Genomic DNA, 16,246 nt, shown 5'->3' with positions numbered 1-16,246 from the left:
GCTTTAAACTGTTCTTTGTCTATTGGGTTTCTTCTTTTTTCTTTTTCTTTTCTTATTTTTTTCTTTTTTATGTATTTTTGTTTCTTACTTATCGCCTTCCCTCCTCCCTCTTTTTTCTTTTCTTTTTCGTTTTCCCTTTTGGTTTGCATGTTTGTTGGATTTGTCTGTGCATTTGTGTGCCTTTGTTCCCTGTGTGTTTGTCTGTCTGTTTTCTTTTCCAGGGCTACCTCAAGAAACAAGCCAAAGTGAACATGGTGGAGAGTCCCAAATACCACTACGAGTAGGAAAATAAAATAACCAAGGTCTCAACAAGAGAGACCAAGAGAGACCATTCAAAGAACACTTTCTGAACGGATAGGCCCTGGAGAATCAAAGAGCCTTCTTTGGTACAGCATCACTCACAGGTGCAGAGTGCATAACAAGCTTTTAAAACTAACAATAGATAGAAAGCTAACCATAATGACGAAACAAAAGAGCTCTCCTCCAAAGAAATTCCAGGAAGAACTGACAGCTAAAGAACTGCTCAAAACAGATATAAGCAGCATAACTGAACAAGATTTTATGATAATAATCATAAAATTAATTGCTGGGCTTGAAAAAGCATGGAGGACATCAGAGAAACTATGGCTACAAACACTATGGAGCTTAAAAATAATTATGATGAATTAAAAATACGATAAATGAGATACATAATAAACTGGAGGTGTCCAATGCATGGACTGAAGAGGCAGAAAGGAGAATAAGTGAGTTAGAAGACACAACCATATAAAAAGAAGAAACTGAGAAAAAAAAAAAAGATAAACTGATCCAGGAACATGAAAGAAGAGTTTGAGAGCTCAGCGATACAATCAAACGGAACAATATCCGTATCGTAGGAATCCCAGAAGAGGAAGAGAGGGAAAGGTACTGAAGAGGTCCTGGAACAAATTATAGCAGAGAACTTCCCCAACGTGGGGAGGGAAATAGATGTTGAAATTCGAGAGGCACAGAGAATTCCCCTCAGACATAACTTGAATCGATCTTCTGCATGACATCATAGTGAAGGTGGCAAAATATAAGGACAAAGAGAGAATTTTGAAAGCAGCTAGGGAGAAAAGGGCCCTAACATACAAAGGAAAAACCTATCAGAGTGATGATAGACCTATCTAATGAAACTTGGCAGGCCAGAAAGGAATGGCAGGAGATCTTCAATGTGATGAACAGAAAAAATATGTAGCAAAGAATCTTTTATCCAGCAGAAGAAGCCTGTCCTTCAGAATAGGAGAGATAAAAGTCTTTCAAAATAAACAAAAATTGAAAGAATTCGTCACCACTAAACCAGCCCTACAAGAAATCCTGAAGGGAACCCTATGAGGGAAAAGTTGCAAGGAACGCAAGATGCTAGAGACATACCACAAGCATGAATGCTACAAATGACACAATGACTCTAAACCCAGATATTGCAATAATAACACTGAATGTAAATGGGCTGAATGCTCCAATCAAAAGACATAGGGTAGCAGAATGGATAAAAAAACAAAATCCACCTATTTTCTGTCTACAAGAAACTCATTTAGGACAGGAGGACACCCTCAGATTGAAAGTAAGAGGATGGAGAAATATCTATCAATCTACAGGAAGTTAAAAAAAAAGCTGGAGCAGCTATACTTATATCAGACAAACTGGACTTTAAAGTAAAGACGGTAACAAGGGATGAAGAAGGGCATCATATATTTAAAGGGTCTATCCACCAAGAAGAGCTAACAATTATACATGTCTACACACCAAATATGGGAGTACTTAAATACATAAAACAATTAATCACAAACAGAAACAATCTTACAGATAAGAATGTGCTAATAGCAGGGGACTTTAATACTCCACTTACAGTAATGGACATTTCAACTAGACATAAAATCAATAAAGACACAATAGACTTAAATGACACATTGGACAAGCTGGATTTGACAGATATATTTAGAACTCTACATCCTGAGGCTATGAAATTCACATTTTTTTCAAGTGTACATGGCCCATTCTCCAAGATAGATCACATACTGGGACAGAAAGCAGCCCTCAATAAATATAAAAGAATTGAGATCATACCATGCACACTTTCAGATCACAATGCTATGAAACTTGAAATCAACCACAGGAAGAAGTCTGGAAAACCACCAAAAACATGGAGGCTAAAGAACACCTTACTAAAGAATGAATGGGCCAATCAGGCAATTAGAAAAAAAATTAAAAATATATGGAAACAAATGAAAATGAGAATACAACAATCCAAACTCTATGGGATGTGGCAAAGGCAGTCCTAAGAGGAAAGTATATTGCACTCCAGGCCTATTTCAAGAAATTAGAAAAAGCGCAAGTGCAAAATCTAATAGCGCACGTAAAGCAACTAAAGGGAGAGCAACAAGAGCACCCCAAACCCAGTAGAAGAAAAGAAATAATAAAATCAGGACAGAAATAAACAATATAGAAACCAAAGAAACAGTTGAACAGATCAATGAAACCAAGAGTTGGTTTTTTGAAAAAATGAACAAAATTGATAAACCTCTAGCCAGGCTACTCAAAAAGATAAGAGAGAGCACTCAAATAGACAAAATCATGAATGAAAATGGACTGATTACAAACAATCCCTCAGAAATATGAGCAATTATCAGGGAATACTATGAAAAACTACATGGCATCAAACTGAACAACTTTGAAGAAATGGACAAATTCCTGAACACACACTCACTACCAAAATTCACACCGGAAGAGATAGAAAACCTGAACAGACCCACAACAAATGAGGAAATCGAATCAGTTATCAAAACTCTCCCAACAAATAAGAGCCCTGGGCCAGATGGCTTCCCTGGGGAATTCTACCAGACATTTAAAACAGAATTAATACCCATTCTTCTCAAACTATTCAAAAAAATAGAAATTGAAGGAAAACTTCCGGACTCATTTTATGAAGCCAGCATCACTTTGATTTCCAAGCCAGACAGAGACCCAGCAAAAAAGGAGAACTACAGGCCAATATCCTTAATGAATATAGATGCACAAATCCTCAACAAGACATGTGCAAATTAAATCCAGCAGCACATAAAAAGAATTCTCCAGAAAGATCAAGTGGGATTCATTCCTGGGTTACAGGGGTGGCTCAATATTCGCAAATCAATAAATATGATACATCACATCAACAAAAGAAAACATAAAATTCGTACGATCCTGTCGATAGATGCAGAAAAAGCATTTGACAAAATACAGCATCCCGTCTTAATAAAGACCCTCGAGAAAGTCGGGATAGGAGCTTATTTAAACATCATAAAAGCCATCTATGAGAAGCCCTCAGCTAATATCATCCTCAATGGGGAAAAACTGAGAGCTTTCCCACTGAGATCAGGAACACGACAGGGATGTCCATTCTCACCACTGTTGTTTAACTTAGTGCTGGAAGTCCTACCGTCAGCCATCAGACAANCCAAAATCTATAAGGAACTCACCAAACTCCACACCTGAAAAACAAATAATCCAGTGAAGCAATGGACAGAAGACATGAACAGACACTTCTCCAAAGAGGACATCCAGATGGCCAACAGACATATGAAAGATGCTCAGCATCCCTCCTCATCAGGGAAATACAAACTGAAACCACACTAGATACCACATCACGCCAGTCAGAGTAGTGNAGGGATAGTGATGGGCATGGAGGAGGGCACTTGTGGGGATGAGCATTGGGTGTTGTATGGAAACTAACTGGACAATAAACTATTTTAAAAAATAAAATAAAATAAAATAAAATAAACAAAAACAAAAAAAAAGAATGAAACCAATCTTGAACACCTTAATCATGACTTCTAGCCTCCAGACTGAGGAAATAAAATTTCTGTTGTGTAAGCCAAATAAACAAACAAATAAATAAAATACCATTTTTCTTGGGTTTCCTGGGTGTCTCAGTCGGTTGAATAACTGAGTCTTGATTTTAGCTCAGGTCATGATCCCAGAGGCATGGTTCAAGCCCTTGTCCTGGCATGGAGTCTGCTTAATAGTTTCCCTCTTTCTCTCCCTTCTCCTCTCTCCCTTGTTTGCATGCGCTCTCTCTCGCTCTCTCTGTCTCTCTCTCTCTGTCTCTCTCTCTAAAAAATTTTTTTTTAAATGACAAAATAGGTAATCACAAGAAAATACTTTAAATGCACTAGAATGTCTAAAATTAAAAAGACTTTCTCAACCTTGGTAAGTATGTGAAGCATCTGGAAATCTCTCACACTGCTTCTGGGAGTGTAAAATGATATGAGCAGCTTGGAGAACTGGAAGTTTCTTATAAAATACAAGAAATGGAAACAATCAAGTGAATGATACATTTACTCTACAATCTAGTTCTTTTATTCCTAGGTGTTACACAAGAAATATAAAAATGTATGTCCAAAAAATTTTGTACGAGAATTCATAGCATCTTTATTCATAGCATCTTGTAATTGCCCCTAACTGGAGACTACCTAAATGTCCACCAGCTAGTAAATGGACCTATTGTATTATACTTATACAACAGAATGCTACTCAGCAAAATAATGAACTGCCGGTACACAGAAAACAGGAATGAATCTCAACGACATATGTTTAGCAACAGATAATTGATGCATTCACATGCCATTTTAGAACAGATAATCTAATATATGTTGAGTAAGAAAATCAAAACAATAATTGCCTCTGAAGTATGGGAGATTTACTGGAAAGGGTACATGCAAACTAGGTTGAGAGAAATGTTTATTTTTTCAAAATCCACCAACTGCACACTTAACATCCATGATTTAAAAAATTTTTAAGTTTTAAAATTAATTTTGAGAGAGAGAGACAGAGTGAGTGAGCACAAGTGGGGTAGGGGTAGAGAAAGAGGGAGAGAGAACTCCAAGCAGGCTCGGGGTGTGACCCTACAAACTATGAGATCATGACCTGAGCCGAGATCAAGTGTCAGACGCTTAACCGACCAAGCCATCCATGCACTCCCATTCATGTATATTTTTAATATTCAGAATGCAAATTTCTCCCCAATTTAAACAAGGAGTATTGTGGGAAAAAATGGAGAAACAAAGCACACAGCAGGGGTGGGATATAACAGAACTAGAACTGCTTTCCTAGGATAAAAGAACCTCCATGATGTCCTGTAAAGGATGAAGACGCACTAAGAGACTCTACTGACAAGAAGAGACCTGGGCGAATGATAAGGAGGCTCCTGGGTAACAGGAACCTGAGACCTGAGGCAGAGGGAGATCCATGGTCATGAGCAGGAGTGGCCAGTGTCATACAACAGACACATGTGCTGGACACCAGCACAGAATGAGAGACGTGTTAGTGGAGGCCTGCAATGCACAAGAAGGCAGAAAATAGGCCAAACTGGGAAAGCCTCCCTCCACCAACCTGCAGACACATAGCTGCTTCTGTGTCACATGTCCTTTTGGGAAGGAGGAGTAAAAGAGAAGATCTCTTGGGAGTGAAGAAACAGCTGTAACAGGGAGTTTAAATTTACCTCAAGTTAGTGATTTCACACAGGAGGAGACAAGTGAATTTTAATCCATATGTTTATTTATTTATATATTTTGATACTGAGAAAGAGGATAAGAAGAGATTGGTTATGAAAAACAAAAAATAACACCCCCCCCCTTTTTGGGTACATACTGCCAGGTCATGAAGTATAACTCATTTACTGGGTTGTAGGAGAATTAAATGAAATGATGTAGTTGAGGGCTTATTCTGCAATTAAGTTTTAAGAATATTAAGTGTTAGTGATATCCAAAGAACAGCAGTGCATGTGCTGCAGTCAGTGAGATTGACGCAGGCAAGGTCAGAGAGCTCAGAAGAGGATTCCACAGGACCAGTGAAGAGGGTCCTTCATGCAGGATTGAATTTCAGTGTGAGCTGGAGACTGTGGAAACAGTTTACTACTGAAATAGTGTGACTTACAGACAGAGAATAGTGGATGGAGTGCCTGGGAGACCTGGAAGGGGGTTAGGAGTTTATATTGGAAATGGGTGTAGAGTCTGCGTTCCCTCAGGAATCCAGGGTAGGCTCCAATCAAAGGTGAGTGTCAGGTGAGCTGTAGGTATTCTGCCAAAGTCAGGGTGGTGATGCCAGCGAGCGTCAGCTGAGGTTTGTTTGAAGTTGATGTGCTGGAACATGTTCAAGATCTGGCCCTTGGGTGTTATTAGGTGTTTGGGGCCTAGTACAAACCTCAAAGAATGATAACTTTCTTGTGTCCCCATGGAATTGGGAACATAGCTTGTTTGGCTTATTCAGAGGTAAAATACAGAACATAAGTAAATGAAACCTAACAGAAAAACAGCAGAGATGGAGCCTTTATAAACTGAAGTCTCTTCAGTTTCCCTACTTCATCTCCCTGCTATGGGACTTTTATCCTCCTCATTCTTAAGGAGGTGTTGGAAGATGAAGGCTTCATCTTCTGTAACTTCTTCAAGCTGAAACGGATTGTAGACTCTGTCTATTTGGAGGCATAAAGATCCCAACCCATCTGATTAAATGAAGGGCTCCTAATTATAAGCTGTCTGGCTTGGAGGAGTATATGAGCCCTTATCACACAAATAGGATATTGAGATTTGGGAGCTATGCAGCAACAATAGTATCCCCAGAAAAGGAAGATTCCTGTTGTAGTCATTATTATTTGCAAAAAATACCAGTGTGAAGTAGGAACAGAACAATATTTACAGAAGGCTGTGTGGGCATGGAGTATTAAGAAACCATATTTAGAATCTGTATATATATTGAATGTTAACTGCCTAATTGTAGTGTTTAAATTAAAGCAGTTAGTGCAGCCTCTTGTGCCAAAATATGGGGAGGCAGTTTGCCCTTGATTACATCCTGCATTATGACAAATTTTATATCAAGCTTTCCTTATTCCTGTATGCATACAAATGCTTCTATCTGTAAACCATTCAGCCTTTGGATTAGACAGAGATTTATTCTTTAAGACAGGCCTACTTGGATATACTTGTATAGTGTTCTTACAAGAGTGGGTTAGAAAGTATTTAATCAGGCAGTAGAGTATCTTGGTTGAAGCCTTGACACACCTTGAGGGTACATCAGGGGTGTGAAAAAGGAGGGCTTGTTATTTTATTAATCTCCTTTCAGTTAGCCACTGATGTCCTTAGGCCTCTAAAACTCCTAGAACTTGGGGTGCCTGGGTGGCTCGGTCGGTTAAGGATCTGACTTCAGCTCAGGTCATGATCTCACAGTTTGTGGGTTAGAGGCCCGCATTGGGCTCTGTGCTGACAGCTCAGAGCCTGCTGCCTGCTTTGGATTTTGCATCTCTCTCTCTCTCTCTCTCTCTCTCGGCCCCTCTTCACTCATACTGTCTCTCTCAAAAATAAATAAACATTTAAAAAACTTTAAAAAAAAACCTCGTTGAACTTGATGTGGGGTCATAACATCCAGATGCTGTCCCAGAGTCAGTTTATTAGCTTCTTCAACTAACAAGGCAGTTGCAGCTATTACTTGCAAACATCCTGGCCACCCTTTGCTACTGGGTCTAGCTGTTTGGAGAAGGAGACTGCCTGTGTGGGAACAGCCCCCAGCTTTTGGATTAGGACACCCAAAGTGATTCCTCTTCTTTCCATGACATATAGGATAAAAGGCTTTTGTAAATGATATTAACTGTAGCAACTTCTTACTAGATATATTGTCTGAAGCAAACATATCTGAGGCAAAAAAGAAAAGCAAAGATAAAGTATTGGGACTTCATCAAGATAAAAAGCTTGAACAGCTAAGGAAACGATCAACAAAATTTAAAGGTAACCTTTAGAATGGGAGAAGATATTTGGAAATGACATATCGGATAAAGGGTTATATCCAAAATAAGTAAAAATTTATGAAATGAAACATACAAAAAAACAAATAATCTAGTTAAAAAATAGACAGAATACATGAATAGACTTTTTTTCCAACCCTATTAATGACTATAGGACACATGAAAAGATGCTCAATATCACTCATCATCAGGGACTACAAATCAAAACTACAATGAGGTATCACCTCACACCCTTCCGAATGGCGAAAATTAGCATCACAGGAAACAGCACATGTTGAAGAAGAGGTGGAGAAAGGGGAAAAGGAATTTCTAGAGCAGGGGGATTACTTAATTTTTCTTTTAGTTCTTTAAATGTCTTGGTGGTAACAGTCACCCCATTCCAATCTGTCCAAATTGTTCCTCTGCATGGCTCCAGAAAGAGGTCTGGATGTGAGGCTAAAGCCAGGGATCCAAATGCAGTGATAGCCTACCATGCCCCAAGTGGGTATGGTTCCTTGTTCATGAAGGAGCCTTTCTAAACTAGAGTCTCTTCAGCCTCCCTACTTCAAGAGAAATTCCTTTTCTTTAAATTGTTGCATATTTTTCACGATGAAAAATAGGAGAATAGAAGCAGATACCCAGGCTTATCTGAAAGGATTGTGAAAAGGAGTGAGATTGATGTGAATTTCATTCTGAGTTATCATATGATACAAATATATTATTACCATTCCATGAGAATTTTTTGTTTATAATAGAGTCCCTTTTGCGAAGCACATGGTAAATTCTAGCGAATATGTAAATTTTGTTAAATTTAAATACCTCTTTTGATCATGAAAGGACACGATGGCCATCTTCCAACCAAACTGAGTAAATTATACTGAAAATGCTGTGTTTACAAGTACCATCTGATGATGAAAGAATCCACTTTTAGCCACCAGTGCTGTTCTGCAATTGTGGCCATATCCACGACAAAGTGGGCAAAAACAATAAATACCCCCCAACCTCCAATTTTCCCCCGCTCTGCCTGACCACTTCTTTAAATTTTGTCTCTCCTCCACAAAACTCTTGCCTTTGCTTACTCTCTCATATCCTCAGCTAGTTTTGAGGCTTTTTTTTTTTCGTTCAGTGTTTATAGATGCTTCAAAGATGGGCTGAAGGTGGTTAATACCACCATACTGGAACTGGAACTCTAATGAGAGTTGATTTATTTAATTTTTCAATTTTTAGTTATATTTACATTTTTAAGTTTTTATTTTAATTCCTGTTAGCATACAGTGTTATATTAGTTTCAAATTTACAATTTAGTGATTCAACACTTCCATACATGTCTCAGTGCTGAATGACAGTGTAGACTCTACGGTTTTGTGGAACTTGGAACAACCATGTCTGTTATTGAGGAAACATTATCAATAGAGAGAACAGCATTTAAGGTCCATAACTCGCAAACCGATTACATACAGTGTGAGAAAGAAGACACAAAACACTACCTGAAGACCTAACTCTATAATTTATCTCTCCTGTGGTGCCACTAGTTTGCAAATGGTGACCCTTTGAAGGTAATAATGACAGGAAATGTTGATTGGTAGTTGGATGTGTATTAGATTTGTGTCAAGCATATGATAGTCAAATTTGGGAAGGCACTTAATCCTTCAAAGTAAATCTATTTACTACTTACAGGTGTGAATTTCTTTCCTCCACTTCTTAATTATTCACACTACAGCTTTTCTCAATACATTTCATTAGAAACAACACAAAGATTTAAAGACCTCAAGAGTAGTGCTAGCAAAATAGAAACAACTGAGGCCATTATATTAGTGATCTACCGCTTTAAGAGTATCGTGAGTAGGACAACAAGCGAGTCCATCCTTGTTTTCTGATGTTCCTCAAAGCATACTTTGAAGTGAGTGCCAGTTGGAACATTTGATCCCATTGTTTTTGTAGTAAAATCATCAGGGCTGTTTGCCACTATGTTAGATCATCTACAGTCACCATCAGCCTAATCCCACCTCCTGATTGAGCTATTGATTTTGAGAGCTCTGTCAACTGATGAACCATTAAATCTCTTCATGAAAAACTTAGTCTTGAACTGTGCCTTTCTCCATCAGCAGCAATACAATTATTCTTCTCACTGGCATTGATATCAGAAGCTAACCCTTCATTTCAACTAGCTCCTATTGGTGAGTAGTTGCATTCTTGATTGGGGCTGAAAAAAAATTTCCCTTTTCTTTTTATGTTCTTTGGCTGATATAGTAATTAAGATGAAATAAGACAGATAAATAGGATAAAAACAAATTTAATTACCTATAAATGGCAGCCCCACATGACAGGAAGAGTCAAATACAGTCCCACAATAGAGGTTTATATATTATCCTGAACTAAAGAGAAGGGGGTGAAAGGGTTGGGAATTAAAAGAGGAAAACAATTGACAGGAACATGTGAGGAGCACATACTCTTTGTGTTTACCCAACCTATGAGTGTCCTGCCATGCGACTGAGTCTTTATAATGCACAAAGTTATCTCTGGTAAAAGCTTTCTTCCTGATACAGGCCACCTGTGGAAATTCTCGTAGGCAGTTCAGGAAAAGTAAAAAGCTTTTGGGTCTGCTGGATCTGCATTGGTTCTATTGCAAAAAAAAAAAATCCACCTGCTAATGCAGTTTATTTCTGGGCACATACTCTGCTCCCTCTAACTTGTCTGAATTGTACTAATTTTACAGTCTCAGGTGACCTTTCTTTAAAAAAATTTTTTTTTAAGTTTCTTTATTTTGAGAGACAGAGAGAGCAGAAGAGGGGCAGAGAGAGAGGGAGAGAGAGAATCCCAGGCAGGCTTTGTGCTTTCAGTGCAGAGCCAATCCAGGCTCGAAACCATGAACCATGAGATCATGACCTGAGCCAAAACCGAGAGTCAGACGCTTAACCGACTGAGCCACTCAGGAATCCCTAAGGTGATCTTTCTACACACTAGGCTAGATAAAAATAAGACATCAGCTCGTACATTTGAAGCAGAATTATTATGTAATTGTTTTGCAATGATTTTCAATCAACTTAGCTGTTACAGTTCCAAAATATTTATATGAGGATATAAGAACATATAATGGATGTTATGTTCTTAAAGATATAATGGACCATAACAGTAGTGTTTATACTAGATTCTAACGTAAGAATATAAGATAGTAGAATGTATAGTATGTATGATAGCAGAATACCAGATTCATTCTAGTTCATCTTCTTTTTTACCCTGTTTTCTGATGTCACTAATTTTTTCATGTTTCCAAACAGTTTACTTTCCGAGAATAAGAGACTATTGATGATATATCCCTTTTTGTCTTCTTATTTTGTTACTTTATTTCCCATTAACAGTCAAATTAGAGGAGAAAGCATGTGTCTTATTATTATTATTATTATTATTATGTTCCCACATCTCTACACAAGGTCCCAGCAGCCCCAATCTCTTCTTCATCACATCCCTCTCTCTCTTGAGCTCCCTCAGAAGCAATATATTTTGGTCACAAAAGATATTTTTGATCTGCTTTCCTCACTTTTAAAAGTATACTCACTTCCTCCCTGCCACTCCCCAATAATTTTAATTGCTACACCACTTCCTTTAGATATGAATCTTTTTGCTCTTTGGCCTACCTAGGGCCAAAGGCAAACCCCTTACTTTCAGTGCACTGCCTGGTACTCCTGAACACCAAAAATTAGATACTGACAGATGTTCCAACTAACCTCAACTGATTGTGAGTCACCTTCATTCTAATTATAATTCCACACCTGTTGTATAATAGCTTCAACATTCTACACTGGGTAATGTAACATATGTCACATGACATGCCAGGTTTTCTTCCCATATGATTTTCAATCAGTTTGGGCTCAGATGGGGGCATATGCCTTCCCCTGGAATCTGCTATACACATTTGTCTACATTGAGGAACATATAAGCCAGTTGATCCAGGAGACCCATTTGACAGCCAGACCATGACCAATCTCTGACCTAGATGCATTGTTACAACGTTCCTGCCCAGGCTCCATCTATTATAAATTACCATTATTCTACTTTTGTGAAAAGATTAAAGGGACCAATTTTCAACCCCCAACAGTCCTGTATCTTTTACATAAGTCTTTCATAACTTTTTATCTTATTGTTAGAAGTCACTCTGTTTTCCATATTGCTATTAGCAATTCTCATTATTCCTCCATGTTAATTTACAAACCAGGCATATAAATTTTTAAACCAGGCATATGTATTCTAAGCATGAGCTCTCTACCTTTAACTAACAATGGTTAATTGTTTACTTGGTTGTTGATTAGATTTTCAGGATATAATCATGTGAATTCTGTTAAGGTTTTAAAAATGTGTTCTGTTTCATATCAGGTTTGTGTGGTTAGCTTTTAAAACATTTTTTTCAATAGTTTATTGTCAAGTTGGTTTCCATATAACACCCAGTGCTCATCCCAATCAGTGCCCTCCTTCCCTTCCCATCACCCCCATCAGTTCTCAGTTTGTTCTCAGCATTCAAGAGTCTCTCATAGTTTGCCTCTCTCCCTCTCCCAACTATTCCCCCTTATTCTCCCCCATGGCCCTCATTAAGTTCCTCCTCATCCACCTATAGATGAAAACATATGGTATGTATCCTCCTCTTCCTGACTTATTTCGCTCAGCATAACACCATCAAGTTCCATCAGTGTTGCTACACATGGTCACATTTCATTCTTTCTCATTGCCATGTAGTATTCCATTGTATAGATAAACCACATCTTCTTGACCCATCCGTCAGTTGATGGACACTTAGGCTCTTTCCATGTTTTGGTTATTGTTGAGAGTGCTGCTATGAACATTGGGGTCCATGTGCCCCTATGCATCAGCACTCCTGTATCCCTTGGATAAATTCCCAGCAGTGCTATTGCGGGGTCATAGGGATGTTCTACTGTTAATTTTTTGAGGAACCTCCACACTGTTTTCCAGAGGGGTTGCACCAGCTTACATTCCCACCNATCCATTTTGAGTTTATTTTTGTGCATGGTGTGAGAAAATGATCTAGTTTCATTCTTCTGCATGTTGTTGTCCAGTTCTCCTAGCACCATCTGTTAAAGAGGCTTTCTTTTCNCCTCTTCTTTGCCAATGCTGATGCCTTTTCTTTCCTTTTGTTGTCTGATGGCTGATGGTAGGACTTCCTGCACTATGTTAAACAACAGTGTGAAAGTGGACACCTCTATCGTCTTCCTGATCTCAGTGGGAAAGCTCTCAGTTTTTCCCCATTGAGGATGATGTTAGCTGAGGGCTTCTCATAGATGGCTTCTATGATGTTNATCCATGAGCATGGAATGTTTTTCCATTTCTTTGTGTCTTCTTCAATTTCCTTCATAAGTTTTCTATAGTTTTCATCATACAGATCTCTTGTATCCTTGGTTAGGTTTATTCCTAGGTATTTTATGTTTTTTTGTGCCATTGTGAATGGGATCAGTTTCTTGATTTCCCTTCCTGTTGCTTCATTGTTGGTGTATAAAAATGCAACTGATTTCTGTTTGTTTATTTTGTACCCTGCAACTTTGCTGAATTCATGGGTCAGTTCTAGTAGGCTTCGGGTAGAGTCTGTCGGGTTTTTTTTATGTAGAGTATCATGTAGTCTGCGAAAAGTGAAAGTTTGACCTCTTCTTTGCCAATGCTGATGCCTTTTCTTTCCTTTTGTTGTCTGATGGCTGATGGTAGGACTTCCTGCACTATGTTAAACAACAGTGTGAAAGTGGACACCTCTATCGTCTTCCTGATCTCAGTGGGAAAGCTCTCAGTTTTTCCCCATTGAGGATGATGTTAGCTGAGGGCTTCTCATAGATGGCTCCTATGATGTTAGAGTAAGTTCCTTCGATCCCGACTTTCTTGAGGATCTTTATTTAGAAGAGATGCTGTATTTTGTCAAATGCTTTTTCTGAACTATCAAGAGGATCATATCATTTTTATCTTTTCTTTTGTTAATGTGATGTATCACATTGAGTGATTTGAGAATATTGAAACAGCCCTATAACCCAGGAATGAATCCCACTTGACCATGGTGGAGAATTCTTTTCATGTGCTGCTGAATTCGATTTGCAAGTATCTTCTTTAGGATTTTTGCATCCGTATTCATGAAGGATATTAGCCTGTAGTTCTCTTTTTCTGCTGGATATCTGTCTGGTTTCAGAATCAAAGCAATGCTGGCTTCATAGAATGAGTCTGGAAGTTTTCCTTCGATTTCTATTTTTTTGAATAGCTTGAGAAGAATGGGTATTAATTTTGTTTTAAACGTCTGGTAGAATTCCCCAGGGAAGCCATCTGGCCCGGTGCTCTTATTTGTTGGGATATTCTTATTTTTTGATAACTACTCGATTTCTTCACTAGCTATGGGTCTATTCAGATTTTCTATCTCTTCCTGTGTGAATTTGGTAGTGAGTGTATATTTAGGAATTTGTCCCTTTCCTCTAAGTTATCCAGTTCGTCGGCATATAATTTTTCATCATATTCCCTGATAATTGCTTGTATTTCTGAGGGTTTGTTTGTAATAAGTCCATTTTCATTCATGGTTTTGTCCATTTGGGTGCTCTTTCTTTTCTTTTTGAGAAGCCCGGCTAGAGGTTTATCAATTTTGTTTATTTTTTCAAGAAACCAACTCTTGGTTTCATTGATCTGTTCAACTGTTTTTTTTGAATTCTATATTGTGTATTTCTGTCCTGATTTTTATTATTTCTCTTCTCCTACTGGGTTTGGGTTTGCTCTCCTTCTAGTTTCTTTAGGTGCGCTGTTAGATTTTGTACTTGCGCTTTTTCAATTTCTTGAAATAGGCCAGGAGGCCAATGTACTTTCCTCTTAGGACTGCCTTTGCTGTATCCTATAGAGTTTGGATTGTTGTATTTTCATTTTCATTTGTTTCCACATATTTTGTAATGTTTTCTCTACTTGCCTGATTGGCCCATTTGTTCTTTAGTAGGGTGTTCTTTAACCTCCATGTTTTTGTAGGTTTTCCAGACTTCTTCCTGTGGTTGATTTCAAGTTTCATAGCATTGTGATCTGAAAGTGTGCATGGTATGATCTTAATTCTTTTATATTTATTGGAGGGCTGCTTTATGTCCCAGTATGTGATCTATCTTGAAGAATGTTTCATGTGCACTTTGTGAAGAAAATGGATGCGTGGTTAGCTTTTAATAGCATCATCATGATGACACACTTGTATAAAACATGTTTACTTGTTCTAATTGAAATCTTAGCCCTTTGGTATTGCAAATATCACCCCTGGGTTATTAGCAGTCCTCATTTTGGTCTCTTTGACCTCTGAGTACCCCCTCTGATAGCACCAAAATCTTGTATACTTTAGGAAAAGATCAAAATATTACAGGCTTGTTGTTATCGTTTTAAATTAAGACATGGAGCTGGCTGCACTAAGGAGCCACAACTTCTTTATAATGTAATTGTAAAGAAAGGCTACCAATCCTAGGTTTCTAGTAACAGTGTGACTGTGAATGTGGTAGGGTCCCCTCCCTAAGAAAGGGGGAAAAAAAGAACATTTCAAGGCAACCTTGCTATTCCTGTATGTGATGACAACCCTCACGACCTTGTCACATGAGACCACATTAATTAGACTGTGTGTTTGTGTGTTACCATATACGGGAGACAAACCATATAAAAACCACACCAGTGTTTTTGGTACTAACCCAACTGAGAGTCGCTGGCTGGAATAATAAAGTTGCTTCCTGGAAAGAAAAGCCTCAGTGTCAAGACTCTCTGTGCGAGAATCTTGCTCCATGAAAATATATTTAAAAACTGTATATTTTGGAGCGCCTTTGTAGCTCGGTTGGTTAAGCCTCAGACTTCAGCTCAGGTCATGATCTCACGGTTCGTGAGTCAAGCCCTGCAACAGTCTGTGCTGACATATCAGAGCCTGGAGCCTGCTTCAGATTCTGTGTTTCCATCTCTCTCTGCCCCTTCTCTGATTGCAGTCTGTCTCTACTTCTCTCTCTCTCAAAAATAAATAAACATTAAAAAATGTTTCTAAATGCTTATTTCCCTTTTTCTATAATGTTCTTTTTCTCTGGCTTCCTGCAATTATTTTCAAGTTGTGCGATTCTGAAACTGTTATTTTGTCAGCTCCTTCTATAATCAACTATTTTGGGAAATAGGAATAGGACACTTCAGAGTCATCTGGAAGAACACCCAAGTATGTGAAACTCAGAGTTCTCAAATCGAAATGCATTTTTCCGTATGGCTAGTGACAGATAATAATGAAAAGCAAAAATATTTATATAAATGATGACTTGCAAGTTTTGGTTTGTACTTTCTACATATGACCTATTATTTAAATGTTTTCTTTCATACTTTGTGCCATTGTCCATATTGTCATTATGGACAATTTAATTGCTCACATGCAATGTCTCAGGCTTCCTGGAATAGATTCATGTAAGTGACCTCATGCTTGTGCTATCCAAATAACTTTACAAATGTCACAAGTTAAAA

The sequence above is a fragment of the Crocuta crocuta genome, unplaced genomic scaffold (genome assembly GCF_008692635.1).
Source record: "Crocuta crocuta isolate KB4526 unplaced genomic scaffold, BGI_CrCroc_1.0 scaffold562, whole genome shotgun sequence".
NCBI classification, from domain to species: domain Eukaryota; kingdom Metazoa; phylum Chordata; class Mammalia; order Carnivora; family Hyaenidae; genus Crocuta; species Crocuta crocuta.
This window is presented reverse-complemented; position numbering follows the sequence as displayed.